We start from the raw sequence: 17,454 nt of genomic DNA, 5'->3' as shown, positions 1-17,454 counted from the left end.
TTTCGTTATCTCCTCTTTAAGCTCCTGTATTTTCCTTTGGTGTATGTCTTTTATCTCCTCTATCGTTTCATCCTTTTTCTGTATTGTTTCCCTCATATCCTGCATGGCTCCAAGCAGCATTCTGAGAGTTTTTTTGTATGGCAGCTCAATGTCTGCTTCTTCTATGTATGTTGCTATGTTCAGGACATCTTCTGCCTTTGTCTTTTGTTTCTCCTGTTTTTTTTTTTGTTGAGGTCGTTGGGGGTGATGGCTGTTTGCCTTGAGTAGCTTTTGAGGCACCAGGTGCCATTTTCTAGTCTCTCTCTGGAAGACTTATAGGAATGCTTTTTAGATCTTTCTACAGCTGATTTTGCTATGGGGTTAACCTACCACTTTATCTTCCTGTGGATTCCCTATCAGGGGAGTGGCCCAGAAGGCAGGTCGACTGCCTGCCCCAGTGTTGCAGAGGCTGGGCTGAAGTTCCTGCTATTTGTTTGAATATTGATAAGTGTTAGCTGAGCTGCCTTATGTCCCCAGGTACACAGGCAGGAACTCCCTGGTGAGAAGTCTGAGGAGTATCCCCTGGAGAGCAAGCAGGCCTTACCCTAGCCTTGGGCTATCTATGCAGGGTGGAGCTCACCTAGCTGGGTTTGACCCAGGTGCAAATGCCCTAGGGCAATGGGAGTGTCCAGTAAATTGCAATGGAGTGTGAGAGACCAGGGCAGGAATAAGGGGGGGAGAAAAATAAAAAAGTGAGACTAGACCATGCAGGGGTACAGGCAAGTGAGGGAAGCAAAAGAAACTATGTTGCTGAGTCCCACTCCCTGCCCGTAGACCTGCAAGGGCTTACTCCCTGCCCCAATCCCCAGCGGTAGTCCGCAGCTGAGCCCCAAGAAGAGTCGCAAGAAAGCTGCTGAGCAGCCCCCAGAGAAGTGGGGGGACAGAGAGCAGAGATGTTAACAGACACTGCAGTGTAGCTGAAGCTTGATCCCTGCCTATGGAGCTGTGGGGGTTTAGGTTTAGTCCCTGCTCAGACCAACGCAGCGTGGCTGTGCCTTGAAAAAGCTCCTGTGCAGCCCTCCAAGGTTGTGTGGGAATATAGAGCAGAGATGCGAACAAAAGCAACAATGTAGCTGAACCCTGATCCCAGCCAGTGGTGCCGCAAGCGTCCTGTCCCTGCCCTGAGGCAGGTAGGGGAAAACTGTGGCTCTGCTGAGATCAAGCCCTGCTACAGGCTCCAAATGGTCCCGGCTTAGGCAGATCCTGCAGCTGGGCTAGGGTCGAGCCCCAGCCGGCTTCCACTGAGGTAAGCCAAAAGCCCCCAGCCCCTCAAAACCCCGTGGATCTGTGCCTACGTATCTTTATGATGCACCTCCTGAGATCCAGTGGCTTTGAATTTCACTCTGAGCAACTCTCCTGGGCTGGATTCTGCGGAATCCCTCTGGTATGTGTCACTCCGTCACCATCCAAAATATAAAATTTTATGAGCAGCAAGAGAAATGAAGAAAGTCACATACAAAGGAACATCGGTAAGAATATGCTCAGACCTATCAGAAGATACCATGAAGAGGAGGAGAGAATGGAGCAACATCTTCCAAAAGCTGAAAGAAAAATATGCCTCCCCCAGAATCCTATACCCTGCCAAGTTATCCATTAAGAGAAACGGTGAGATAAGGGTCTTCCAGGACAAGGAAAGACTCAAAGAATATGCTTCAAGTTACCCGACCCTGTGGAAGATACTGACTAACTCATTATGGCCATAGGATCAACCTCTACCAAGAACAAACAGGAGACCACCAGATAGCTCATCTCCATCTAGAACCCAACATGCCAGCAACAATTACCAGGGCAACAGGGTCTCAGATTGAAAAGTGGACAAGATGGAAACTCTCCAATCAAACACAGCACACTGATATGAAGTGAAAACAGGGTATGGCAACTTTGAATTCACAGATAGTGATAGCAACCTGAATTCCAATGGACTCAATCTGTACTTTAAAAGAAAAAGGCTTGGGGACTGGCCCAGAAAACATAATCCATCAGTCTGTTGCCTGCAAGAGACACATCTTAAGTGCACAGACAAAAATATGCTAAGAAAAATGGGTTGGCAGAAAGTTTACCAATCAAATGATAACTCCAATAAGGCAGGGGTGACTATCTTAATCTTTGACAAAATAGACCTCAAGATCCAAACCATAAAATGAGACAAAGAGGGACACTACATAATGCTCAAAGTTTCAGTAAACCAGGAAGCATTTAGCATATTCAATATTTGTGCTCCTAATAATGGTACGACGACTGTTGTCAAACAAACTATTAAGAAGATGAAAAAAGAAATCACAGAATCAATAATTATAGTAGGTGACTTTAACACTCCACTATGAGAGAAAGACAGATCACTGGGAAAGAAGCTAAGCAAAGATGGCAGAGAGCTAAACAATATCATTAGGCAACAGGACCCAATAGACATTGATAGAGCTTTCCATTCACATTCTTTTCAAATCCATATGGATCTTTTTCAAAAATAGACCACATGCTGGGACACAAGTCCAGCCTGAATAAATTCAAACACATAGATATTATCCAGACATCTTTCTTAGATCACCCTACCATAAAGCTGGATATTAATAAGAGGACATCCATAAAAGCAAGTGAAACCAATTGGAGAATGAACAACGATCTCCTGCAAGATGAATGGGTACAGGCAGATCAGAGAGGATATTGGGAACTTTCTAGAAACTAATGAGAAAGAGACTACAACGTATGAAACTTATGGGACACTTCAAAGGCAGTTATCAGAGGTAGTTGGATATCATTAAATGCATATATGAAAAAATAAGAAAGACCTATGACAGATATGTTGAACACAAAACCTCCAACAACTAGAACAGAGTAGGCAGAACAACCCCTCCAAAAGCAAGAGAAAAGAAATAATAAAAATCAGCAGAGTTAAACCAGTGTGAAGACAAGAGAACAATGCAAATGATAAATGCAGCTAAAAGCTGGTTCTATGAAAGAATTAACAAAATTGCCAGTCCTCTTGCAAAGCTTACCAAAGATAGAAAGAAGCAAACATCAATAGCCAGGATGAGGGATAAATCATGGGCAATAACAACAGACTCCAATGAGATTACGAAGGTCTGTATTCTAATGAATTCAGAAACATGGAAGACATGGATAAATATTGGAAAAACAGTCTGTTCCTAGAATATCTCAGACAGAGATCAAGAACCTCAACAAACCCATAGCGAACGAAGAAATAGAGAGGGTCATCAAAAACCTACCAACAAAAAAGGCTGCAGGGCCAGATGGTTTCATAGCACAATTCTACCAAGCATTCAGGGAAGAATTGACACCAATCATCCACAAAGTATTCCATAACACAGAATAGGATGGCAAACTCCCAAACTCATTTTATGAAGCCAGCATTACTTTGATACCCAAACAGGGCAAAGACCCAACAAGTATAGAGGATTACAGACCAATATCTCTAATTAACATAGATGCAAAAATCCTTAACATAATATTAGCCAATAGAATACAAAAGTATGAAAAACATATCATCCACCACGACCAGGTAGGATTCATCCCAGGGATGCAGGGATGGTTTAACATCTGAAAATCCATCAATATCATATATCACATTGAGAAGAAAAAGGATAAAAACCATATGATAATATCCATAGATGCAGAAAAAGCATTCGACAACATCCAACACCCATTCCGAATCAAGACACTCATGAAGATAGGATTAGAATGTAAGTTCCTCAAGCTTATACAAGCTATCTATGAAAGACCAACGGCCAACATCATAGTCAATGGAGAAAAGACAAGAATAATCCCACTGAAAAAGGGTACAAGACAAGGATGCACCCTGTCCTCACTTTTATTGAATATTATTTTGGAGGTTCTTGTTAACAACATAAGACAGCTGAAGGACATCAAAAGGATCCAAATGTGAGAGGGGGAAGTGAAACTATCACTATTTGCAGAAGACATGATTCTGTATATTGAAAACCCCAAAAACTCTACAGGTGGAGTACTTAACAAAGATAGAGGAATGTGGAAGAGTAGCAGAATAGAAGATCAATAAACAGAAGTCGGTAGGTTTTTTATACACTTCGGACAGGACCATGGAAGAGGGGATTAAGAAGGAAGTACCCTTCACAGTAACTAAGAACAAACTAAAATACCTAGGAATATATTTAACAAAAAATACTAAAGACCTATATAAGGAAAACTATAAACCCCTACTATAGGAAACCAAAAGTGACCTGCTCTTGGATTGGCAGGCTCAACATAGTAAAGATGACAGTCCTACCTAAATCACTTTACAATTTCAATGCTATACCAATTAAAATACCATCAAACTTCTTCAAAGAATTGGAAAAACTGACCACCAATTTCATATGGAGAGGAAAGAAACCCAGAATTAGCAGAGAACTCTTTAAGAAGAAGGACACAGTTGGAGGACTTGCCCTACTCAATTTTAATGCCTATAACACAGCTACAGTGGTCAAAAAAGCATGGTACTGGCACAATGACAGAGTCTCAGACCAGTGGAAAACAATAGAAAGCCCAAGAATAAAACCATCAGCATATAGACAACTGATCTTTGACAAAGGTCCCAAAACCATCACGTGGGAAGCGGATGCCCTTTTTAACAAGTGGTGCTGGAAACAATGGATATCCACATGTAGAAAGATGAAACAAGACATTTACCTCACCACATGCACAAGAAGAAACTCAAGATGGTTCGCAGACCTAGAAATTAAACCCCAAACCATCAGGACCATCAAGGAGGGAATTGGGACTAACCTCAGAGCACTGGCCCAGGGAACTCATAGACTCATTGCAGTAGAGAAGGGTACACACACAGGTGAACTATAAAATGACAAATGGGATTTAATAAGAATAAAGCACCTGTGAACCTCGAAAGATTTTATGAAGAGGGTGACAAGACAACCCACAGACTGGGAGGGGATTTTTAGTAATGACACATCATACAAAAGGGCTCATTACTAAAATCTACAACACCATCATGATCTGCAAAAAGAGGAAACCAGTTAACCTCCTAAAGAAGTGGGCAAAAGAACAAAAAAGAACTTTCACTAGGAAGGAGACCCATATGGCCAATAAGCATACAAGAAAGTGTTCAAAGTCATCAGCCATAAGAGAAATTCAAATCAAAACAAACATGAGATACCATGTAACACCCTTGAAGCCAGCCCAAATCAGCAAATCAGAGATCAACAAGTGTTGGAGGGGCTGTGGTGAAGTAGGAACTCTCCTCCACTGTTGGTGGTCGTGTAGATTTGTACAGCTACTGTGGAAAGCAATCTGGCGATACTTAAAGAAAATGGAAATTGATCCACCTTATGACCCAGCCATCCCTCTACTGGGCATATACCCGGTGGAAGCAGCAAATAAAATACAACCAGTCATTTGCGCTCCAATGTTTTTGGTGGCACAATTCACAATCGCAAAGACTTGGAAACAGCATAAGTTTCCATGGATAGATGATTGGATTTGTAAACGTTGGCACATACACACAATGGAGTACTATGCAGCACTGAAAAGCGCGGACTATTCCCATGAAGCACGTTGTTTTGTGAGAAGAGCTGGAAGGAATTATGTTAAGCGAGGTAAGCCAAACTCAAAGGACAGGCATAACATGAGTCCCCTGAGGGAAGTACAATCAAAATGCCAGTAATAGAAGAATAAGCATCTATCTTGTAATAAATGGGTGGAACATAGATAGTTGGAGGGACGGCAGGCCACACCTAGGGATGTACATGAGAGGCCACCATAAAGAAGGGGAGTGGAGCAGGTGGAGGGATAAGCGGGGTGGGGAGAAACCAGGTGGATGGCATGGGTGGAACAGGGCACTAACTCACCCAGGGAGAGAGTATTCGTTGTGTCCCCACAGAACTGGAACGTGCATAAGGACCCCACCATGACATGCCAAACAAGGAGGGCAACATAAAGAATGGAGGAATCCACAATGAGACTGGACCATACATAGGCCCCAACTAGAATTATCCCGACCCTCACCATTGAAGGGAGTACCACAGAAAATAAAATTAGATCATCTGGGAAAGGAACTGACTTACCATCCAGAAGGAAGCTGACGCAAAGGAAGGAGGAAGAATGGAGCAGAGCACACCTGGGCCCCACCAAGCTCAGAGGGCAATAGCCCGGCTTGAAGGGCCCAATGTACAGAGAGGACCATATAGCTAGCCCCACAGCGAGATGCGACATCCTGCACTGACCCATGGCCCTACACACACACCACCTGAGACACAGTGGGGGATGTGTGACTGAGCTGACCCCACCACACTGAGGCAAAACTTTGGGGCGTGCAATGGACCGGCGGGGGGAAGCAGAGCAAGGAGGTCCCGAGGGAGTATAAAGGATGGATTTTGGGGCCAGGCCATGGCACCTCATCAGATTCAACCAGAAAACACTCCAAAAAGTCAACAAACAGACCTCGAACTACAAACAGGTTTGTTTGTTTTTTCTTGCTGTCTTTTGTTTTGTTTTTTTCTCTTCTTTTAAATTTTGTATGTCAGTGGCTTTTTTGTTTGTTAGCATGTCGGTGTTGCTGCTGCCAACGCCTTGTTCTTATGTGCCACTTGGGTGCTGTCAAAGCCATCCACCTTTTTATTCACATATTACAATATCTGCAGGTCCACCTAGATAAGATAGGCTGGACAAACAATGTGAGAAGTAAATAACGGGGCCAACAGTTCCATAGGACATGAGAGTGTGGGAGGTAGGAGAATGGAGGAGTTGTTGGTTAATCCAGGAGCAAGGAAACAACGAGTGGTTCAACACCAGTGGAGTGAGGGGATGGGAGGACTTGTAGGGAGTGATCAAGGGCAAGGTAACTGAGAGGAATTACTGAAATCAGAATGAAGGCTGAACATAATAGTGGGAAAGGAGGAAAGCATAAGGAAATAGAGGAAAGGAGTAGGAGGCAAAGGGCATACATAGGAGCCTAAATGCAGACATGTACACATGTAAATATATTTATAATTATGGGGGAAATAGACCTATGTGCATATATTTATAGGTTCAGTAGTAGGGTAGCAGGTGGACATTGGGCCTCCTCGTGCACACTCCCTCAATACAATAGCACCTTGCTCAGCTAAAAGGTCATTCCATGATACCCACCTTCCCGACATGATCGCTGAAGACAGACGTGTGCATAAGCAAATGTGGTGAAGAAAGCTGATGGTGCCCAGCTATCAAAAAGATATAGCGTCTGGGGTCTTAAAGCCTTGAAGGCAAACAAGCGGCCATCTAGCTCAGAAGCAACAAAGCCCACAGAGAAGAAGCACTCAAGCGCGTGTGAACACGAGGTGTTGAAGGGATCAGGTAGCAGACACCCAAGAACAAAAACCATTGTGTGATCACCTCCCCCTCATAAACTCTGAAGATGAATGTGTGCATAAGTAAGTGTGGTGAAGAAGGCTGATGGTGCCCAGTAATTGAGAGATATAGTGTCTGAGGACTTAAAGCTTGAAAGTAAAGAAGCAGGCATCTAGCCCAGAAGCAACAAAGCCCACATGGAAGCAGCACACCGACATGTGTGATCATGAAGAGCCGAGGGGACCAGATTTCAAGCAACAAAGGCAGGGGAAAAAAAACCAACACATATCATCGTGAGTGAGGGAAGTGCATGATGGGGACCCAATGCCCATCTGTAGACAACTGGACATCCCTTGCAGAGGGGTAGTGGGGTGGAGATGAGTCAGTCAGGATTCATTGTAGCAATAATGAGACTCACGACCTTCCTCTAGTTCTTAAACGCTTCATTCCCCCCTACTATGATGATCCCAATTCTATTGCAAACCTGGTTAGACCAGAGGATGCATAGTGGTACAGTTGGGATCTGGAAACACAGGGAATCTAAGACAGATGAACCCTTCAGGACCAATGGTGAAAATGGCAATTTCACGAGAGAAGCGGGATAGAAAGGGGGAACTGATCTCGGGGATCTACATATAACCTCCTCTCTGGGGGGTGGGCATCAGGAAAGTGGGTGAAGGCAGATGTCTGGCAGTGTAAGATAAGATAAAATCATAATTTATAAATTATTATGGGTTCATGAGGGAGGGGAAGTGGTGAGGGAGGGAGAGGGAAAAAAGGAAAATGAGCTGATTCCAGGAACCCAAGTGGAAGGCGAATTTTGAGAATGATGAGGGCAACAAATGTATAAGGGTGCTTTACTCAATTGATGTTTCCATGGATTGTGGTAAGAGTTGTATGAGCCCTAATACAATTGTTTTAAAAAATTGGATACCCAAAATGGGGTAAAAAAGGCATGAAGTGGTTGGTTTACAAATTTTGATAAGTGCTGAAATATATTTATATGATTAAGGTGTAAGTGTTACTTAAGTGCAATTGTTAGGCATAGAATATTTTTTGTTTACTTCACTTATAGAATGCTATGTTTAAATGAGGGTGGCACATATTGAATTGTAGGCATTTTAGTTTTATCCTGTTAGGTACAGATATGATTTTATTATTTTTATTGTTTGTTTGAAAATTATATATGGCTAAATAGTTATGTGAAAGTGTCAAACTGACAAGTGGTGATTTGTGGTAGGTACATAATCTGGTGTTAATTTGGAACTAGAGAGGATTAAGAGGGAGTGGTGGAGTTTAGTCTGTCAATTGGGTCACATCCAATGATACCTCTGTGGGCATCACCTACCTCTGATGCTTCTCAGAGATCTCTAGTATTTCCTCCTTGGAGGCAGGAGAAAGCTCTCACTACTTCAATTTCTTAGGGACTCTATTGACAAGATTCACTCCCTGTCGGACTACAGACAAGGTGGAATGCCTCTAAACATCACTGAGCAGAAGCCACATGGACCTACTCTGATGCAGCCAGAACCCTGGACCTGGAGAAGCCACATAGAGACCTTAGCCAACTCAGGGATGCTTACAAAGCCACTTTCTACCAGAAAACTTTCTACCCACTGGCCTGTGTACGTCCTGCATTCGGGATCATTGTAAGTGTTTTTTGAGTCTGAAGAGGACTTTATAGATTGGTATCAGACATATGGGCTAATATCAGTCTTATATGCTTGGACTGGACTGGGTTGGGATGCTTTCTTACTGTACAACTACCCTTATAAAGGACTCTGTTTTATACACATATGTGTGTCTATGAATGTGTTTCTCTAATATACATGGACTAACAAACTGAGTATATCATCACAGAAGCGGGATTACATAAAGAAGAATGTGGCATCAGGGTTGGAGGAAGGTATATTAACAACCTACATTATACAGATGCCATAAACTTGCTTTCTGAAAGTGAAAGGTAAGTACTTGCTGATGAAGATCAAGGATTATAGCATTCAGTATGGAATAGAACTAAATGCAAAAAAAGATCAAAATCCTCACAACTGAATCAATAGATGACATCATGGGGAATGAAGATAAGATTAAAAATTTAAAGGTTTTTCCTGCTGGCATCCACAATCAATGGTCATGTAAGCAGCAATCAGGAGATTCATAGCACTGGGAAATATGCTGCCTAGGACCTCTTCAGGGTTTTGTAAGGCAAGGGTGTTACTTTCAGGACTAAAGTGCCCCTGACACAACCAAGGTATTTACAATTGCTTTATAATTATGTGAAAATTGGAAATTGAAGAAGGAAGACTTAAAGCAAATTGATGCATTTGAATTTTGGTGCTGGCAAAGAATACTGAAAGTACTATGGGCTGCCAAAAGGACACATAAATCTATTTCTTAAGAAATTTGACCAATTAATAAATAATAATTTATAAATTATCTAGGGTTCATGAGTGAGGGGATGTGGGAAGGGAGGGGAAAATGAGGAGCTGATGCCAGGGGCTTAAGTGGAGAGCAAATGTTTTGAGAATTAAGAGGGCAATGAATGTATAAATGCGCTTTATACAATTGATGTATGTATGGATTGTGATAAGAGTTGTGTGATTCCCTAATAAAATGATTAAACAAAAATGAAAATTTACCAGAGTACTCCCTAGGGGAAAAGATGGCAAGACTTCAACTAACATATAATGGACATGTTGTCATGAGACACCATTTCTTGATGAGTTATGTGCTTGGTAAAGTAGAGGAAAAGTAAAAAAGAGGAAGGCCCTCAAAGAGATGTATTGGCAGAGGTGCTGTAGGATTGGGACAACTGTGAGGCGCATGAAGGTCCTTGAAGCATAAAGCCACTGTGGGTCGGAAATACAAGGATTGCACATGAGAACAATAGGTTGCTCAAGGAGTCTCTTGGCCTCGAGTGTTTCCCCTTGGGCCACTCACTAGAGTTTGAAAGACCAACTTCTCCAAGAAAGAGAGACAAGCCTTTTAACTCTTATAAAATGTTACATTCTTGGAAACCCAAACAAAAAGTTCTATTCTGCCTTATAGACACACAGTGGGTAAGTACCAATGTATATCAATAAGATATTCTTCAGACTCATCTACAGATGTACACTACTATAAAGTACTCTGCTTTCATTTATTATGAGTTGTTATTTATAGCTCCAGTTTCTGTTTTTGTTTTACATTATATAGGTGTTGATGTTCCTTTTAGGTTTCATCCAGTTTGTTCTAACTCTGAGCACCACATTGTACCCCACAACAAAACAACACCACGTCCTGTACCATTCTCAAAGTTGTCATCATGTGTGAATCACATGTGTGAATCACAGTGTGAATCACCATGCCAATTTCTTCGAGGATCATCCTCTTTCTTACTGACTCTCTGCTATACCACATAGGATATATAGCCTTAATCCAGCCACCTCTATCTCTCTCCTAGAGTATGTTGAGTTTCATGAATATTTATCTTTATTAAAAACTAGAGTGAGGAAAGGGATGTTATTTGAAATTATTTGGTTTTTATTGTGCTTATTTTCTAGCACAAACATTAGGATATAGAGATTTTGTAAAATTAATTCAGTTAATTAATTATAGTCATTATGATTTATGTTCTATATTGAGTTTGACATACAGAATTATAGTCAATGAAATAATATTTAGAATTGTGGACAATAATGCTTATCTCTAAAATATTGGGAAAATATTAACATGAAACTAGTCATAATATTGGTAATATTGTCTTAGTTTTGTTATTTTATTTTTAATATTGATGATGAAAATTTCTTTAATGTACTCTTTTGAAAAACTGTTTAGAAGAAAATCCAGGTAACCATTCTTAGCAGCCTGCGACACTAGAATGGATTCTCACAATAATAGATTTTTTGAAATGCGCTCACTCTGAACTATTTCTGAAAAGTTCCTTTACTGCTTCCTATTGCAGCACTAACTCAAGTGATCTGCAAGAAGCCCCGATCCTCACTCTGTCAACATAACTCAGCCATAAAATGGGAAATATGTATGTAAACATTTTCCCCCAAACATAACTTAATATCATCCTAAAGAAGAGGCCAGCTGTCAAAGAAAGTTGATAGTTTAGCAGATGTTACTGTTGTAAAGTGACATAAAGTTGTGTCTGACTCATAGAGACCTTATGTACCTAAGAATAAAACTTTGCCCAGTAATGTGACAGCCTCACAAGCTTGATGTCCGAGCCCACTATTTCATCCATGGTGTTAATTCATCTCATTGACGTTCGTTCTTTTATTCACTGACTCTCTACTTTACTAGGCCTGTTGTCCGTCTCAGGAATGGGTCTCCAAAGTGTAGAAGTTTAAGTTTTGTCACCCTTATTCCTAAGGAGCATTCCAGTTGTACTTTGTTCAAGATAGATTGCTTTTTTCCCTGTGAATCCATGGTCCTTTCAATGTTCTACCTCAACACCATAACTCAAGTGCCACAATTCTTATTCAGTTTGCCTTATTCACTACACATTCTCCACACTCATATTAGCGAATGGAAAAATAGCTGTGGAGAGGAAAACTGGATCTGTAAAAGGAAAAATAGATCCCTAAAAGGCATCTTTAAAATATTATTTTGTTTTACATTGATAGACAGTGGAGAGGTTCAAAGCCAAAATGTAAAAGACAAATATGCAGAAAATATAGATAGTCTTAACATTTTGTTTTGGTATAAACTTTCTAAATGATATGAAAACCCAGAATGCAGATAAGAAATTATATTTGATCTACAAATAAAATTAATTCTTACAAAGGGGGTTAGTTCTCTTCCTTCAAATTTACAAAGAACACAGAAAAATATCTATACAGATACATATCAAATAAAATAAATACAGTCAACAATTCAATATGGAAAATATAAGATAGTTTGAAAACAGAAGAATATCCACAGTGCTGTCAGTTATGGAAAGTTCTAATCCTCTAACACAAAAACAACTTCCCAAACTCAAACTCACTGTAAAATCAATTACAACTCATGGCAACACTGTAACATCAGGTTTGAACTGGCCCTGTGAGTTTTCAAGAGTGCAGTTCTTTACAGGAAGAGAAAGCTTCATTTCTCTTCCAATCTAATTCATTAGCCACTGGGAAAATGCAATATAGACAAATGTGAAACACAGCTTTAAAATGTAAAAATGGCTATATTCAGATAGCTGGGTGTACCTTGCTTTGGTAGAACATCTAAGAAAACACAATTTCCAAGTACTGATGTGAATCCACAGGTGAACAAAAGACAATATAATATAAATTGAGTAAACAGATTTAGAATGGTTTGTGCGTTCCTAAAATAAATACGCACATTGCACTCTTATCAAAGGCAGTGCAGGTTTACTGATCCATTTGAATTAGACAAAACAAAATGAAATGTATGTCTCTTTATATTTATTATAATTAGTTAAAATACAGGTACACTATGCATGAATATCCATATTAAATATGTATTCTGATTCATGTAACAGTTATATTTGTAGGCGAGCTACATGTGTGATTTATAATTAGAAACTCCTAACTGTCCCGACTGTTACTGTTTTTTCAATTCAATCTTTCATTAGTTCATGTTTATAAATATCTGAAAATAAAAGAAATAATGACAACTTTTAAAACTCTGTATAAATTCCCTCAAATTTTCGGATAAAGCTGTGTAACTGAATGTTGGGCTCAGGATACTCTAAACAGTCATTCTAAAAGTGACTCTTAAGGATATTATTATAGGACTAATATAATACTATAAAGTCAACATAGGAAACATGGATATTATTATAGGAATAATGTAATAATATAAAGTTAACATAGGAATCATGGAAAACACAGCAAATAGTATTATCTAGTTCCAGTTCTCATTTCTACCAGTTTGTACCAGCTGCCAGACTGTTACATTCACAAAAACACAAGCTATCTGAAACATTATTAATATTGAATCTAGGCATCATATGCAATATTATAATCCTTAATCCATCAAAATAATTATTTATTTTAAATATAAAACTTGTAGGAAGCATTTGAACAATAATAGGTTTTTCTATGTATGGCACATCTCTTTTTTCCCATGTATGTAAAGCAATACTCTGCCTTCCTTTTGTGTCACAGAGTATCTTTTATTATCTCCAGTATTAAATTATAGATTGGAAATATTGGACTTTCAATCTCCATTTAGAATTCTGAAATAGAAACAGTTTCTTGATGATGTATTTCTCTCAGTAGTTACCTAAAGAAAATGATAACTTAGAGGAACATAAAATGTAGGCATATTGAAATATACAAGAGCATACACACATGTATTGAAATACACAGGAACATACACTACAGGCATATTAAAAAAGAGAGATAACAATTCACACAGCTTGTGTGATCACTGGGCATCAAAAGGATCAGGTTTCAGGCATCAAAGAAGGAAAAATCATATAATTGTGTACTCACCCTCCCGATATGATCGCTGAGGGAAAATGGTGGCATAAGAAAGTGTGGTGACAAAAGCTGATATTGCGGCCTATCAAAAGATATAGTTTCATGTATCTTAAAGGATTGAGGGTAAACAAGCAGCCATTTTGCACAAAAGCACCAAAGACCACAAGGAAGAAGCACACCAGCCCGCATGATCACGAGGTGTCAAAGGGATCAGGTATCAAGAATCAAGGAACAAACATCGCATAATAGTGAATGAGGGGGAGTGCTGAGTGGGTACCCAAAGGCCATTTGTGGGCAACTGGACATCCCTTTACAGAAGAGTCTCAGGGAGATGACGAGTTGGTTAGGGGTAGTGTAGCAACAAGGAAACATACAACTGTCCGCTAGTTCTTAAAAGCTTCCTCCCCTCAACTATCATGATACCAATTCTCCCTTACAAATCCAGCTGGACTGGGTGATGTGCATTGTTACAGATAGGAACTAGAAACACAGGGAATTCAGGACAGATGAACCCTTCATGTCCAGTGGTGAGAGTGGTGATACCGGGAGGGTGGAGGGAAGGTGGGGTAGAAAGGGGGAACTGGTTACAAGGATCTGCATATAACCTCCTCTCTGGAGGTTGGGCAACAGAAAAGTGGGTGAAGGGAGACTTTGGACAGTGTAAGATATGATAAAATAAAAATAACTTTTAAATTATCAAGGGTTCATGAGGGAGGGGGAGAAAGGGGAAAGAGGGGGTAAAAATGAGGAGCCGAGGCCAGGGGCTCAAGTGGAGGGCAGATGTTTTGAGGATGATGAAGGCAACAAATGTACAAATGTGCTTGACACAATGGATGGATGGATGGGTTGTGAAAAGCACTGTATGAGCCCCCAATACAATTATTAACTAAAAAAAGGTAAGAATTCAAATATACAATCAAATAAATATGATGCAATAAAAAGTATAACATTCAAACAATACTTGTATAGAAACAAACTAACTTTACATACAATACACAGTTTAAATATTTTAAAATTTCATTAATAAGTACTTCATTTAAAAAAATTATCTATATGAGACCAATATGCCATCTAAAACACTGGTAGCAAGTACATTTTCACTCATGGTTACCATAAAGGGTTTTTAAGATTGTAAATCATATGTGAGCAGCATTCACATCATTCAGGTGTTTGAACCAGCTAATCTTGTGGTTATTAGTCCAACACTCCCCAGACGGGATCACCAAGTAAGTGGAAACAAAAATTGAAGTTTTGGGTGATTGAATTAAATTAATGAAAGTGAAACAACTTGAGCCAAAATAACTACAATATTGAAACAAAGTGAAAATATCTGACAAATAATAATACATGTTATGTGTAGAAATTGTTAACATGGAACATATTTTGACATGTACATTTATAAAATTCAGAAAAATACACCTAATAATTTTGAGCTTTTATCCAAGCTTTAGTAAACAATTAGAGAACACATGAGAATATAAATTAATGCCCTAGTATTTTCCTCATGCACCACACCATGGGATTAGAAAATTGCACAAGAGATTAAATATTTAGCATGCAATCTTTAATATTCCCCCAAAATGTCTATTACTGATAATAATTCATTGAATTTAAGTAAAGCTTTTTTCAAATGACTAAGTACTGCTTATTTATATGTCCCCTTGTTTCTCAAAAGGCAAAATATCTCAATTTTTAAATTTATCTGAATGTCAAAGTTAAAGACTGTGATTGCAATAATTTTTCGGGTCACACAAAGGAGCACACAAACACATAGCCGGAACAAAAACTTAGGGGAACTTGGAATATCTAAAAATCATTCTGCCAAGAGCACTCTTGATTTCCTTGTTCTTCAGGCTAAAAATGATTGGATTAATAAAGGGGGGCACTATGGAGTAGAACACAGAGGTGAGAAAGTTTTGAATACCTGATACATTTGATTTGGGGCCGAAGCAAGCAATTATCCCAGAGATTAGAAACAAAATAACTGTAGCTAGCTGTGGGGAGCAGGTAGAGAAGGCTTTGTTTCGGGCTTCCATAGATTTCATCCTGAGCACAGTAGAAAATATGTTAGCATAGGAGGTGAATAAGACAACAAGATAGATTAAGAGAAAGCCAGAACTGACTGCAAGAACCACTGTTTCAGAAAACTGCACAGACTGGGATGAAATGCTCAATATTTGAGGAATGTCACAGAAAAACTGGTGAATGACATTGGATTTTGTGAAGGGCAGCCTGAACAAGGTGCCTGTATGGATTGCTGAATACACCAGCCCACTGGCCCATGAGCCCCCTGCGATCTGTGTGCACAGCCGTGGGGTCATGATGAGCTGATAATGCAGAGGGTGACAAATGGCAACATAGCGGTCATAGGACATGACCACAAGGAGAAAAAACTCAGTGACTCCAAATAAGATAAACAGGTAAACTTGAGCCACACATTCTCTGAGAGAAATCACTTTACTGTCCATCAGAGAATTTGAAACTGATTTGGGGACGGTTACTGAAATAAAGCAAAAATCTAGCAAGGACAAGTTGGCTATAAAGAAGTACATTGGGAAATGAAGGTGCATGTCTGTTATAATGACAGTAAGAGTTAGAAGATTTCCAGCCATGGATCCCAGATAAATCAGTAAGAAAAGCAGACCTTGCAAGACTTGGAGCTCCTGAGAGCTTGTAATATCTATGAGGAGGAATTCTGTGATTATGGTGAGGTTGCCCATATCTGCTATGTCTCTTCTCTCCCTGGAATTAAATGAGAAAATGATGATAATATTATGCCACCTACTGAAATGTATAATCAGACTATCCTCATCAGAAATGGAAACTCTGGCAAAATTTCATCCACTTTTAAAAATAATTGTTTTTTTTAATAAGGTTTCATTTGGAAAGTAACAAAGTATCAAATACTAGTAAATAATAAATAGAAGATTCTGCATATAATACACACAAATATGTTGATATCTATATAGCTATTTCAATGAATTTTTCTTAATTTCATTAAAATCAAAATAGAAATCACTAAAATATAAATGAAACAACCTTTCCTGCACACAAGATTGAAGTTTTATCTTCTCTTATCAGTATTGTTGTCCCTCATACCGTACTGTGATGTAAAGGCCAACCTTGTGCTTTTTTACAATATCTTCAATTAAAATTCTCTCTAGTAGATTATGCTTTGCCTTAGTGGAATATTTTATATAAACCATAAGAACTGATATGCCTCATGTTCGGTGATGGCAATTCTATTTTGATGTATGCTAGTGTACTTATATTGTTAAACCTCCAGGGACAGCTAGCTATTAATTTCGGCTTCTAGAAAGAATAAATCCCTCCAATGACTGTTTTCTCATGTATTTCTGCCCTATCCATTGAGATTAATTATAAGCATTTATTTGAATTTAAGAGATAACATTATAATTGTTGTAAAACAAGAAAAATTAAAACTTTCCTAAATAATTCTGAGTGGCAAATTTTATATCTTGGTAATAGGAGTAAGCACTCAGGAAAAAGAGAATAGGTTGTAGAGTTTTATAAACTAAAATACTTAATAAATATATTGAAGCATGTGTGTAAGAAAGACTTATGAACAGAAGATTGATGTACTCTCTTCAGTCAAATACACCATCATTATCTTAAACAATTTCGAAGTATTTGCTAATGGCAAATCACAAGCAAT

The sequence above is a fragment of the Tenrec ecaudatus genome, chromosome 2 (assembly GCF_050624435.1).
Source record: "Tenrec ecaudatus isolate mTenEca1 chromosome 2, mTenEca1.hap1, whole genome shotgun sequence".
Taxonomy (NCBI): Eukaryota; Metazoa; Chordata; class Mammalia; order Afrosoricida; family Tenrecidae; genus Tenrec; species Tenrec ecaudatus.
Note: the sequence above shows the minus strand (reverse complement) of the source record.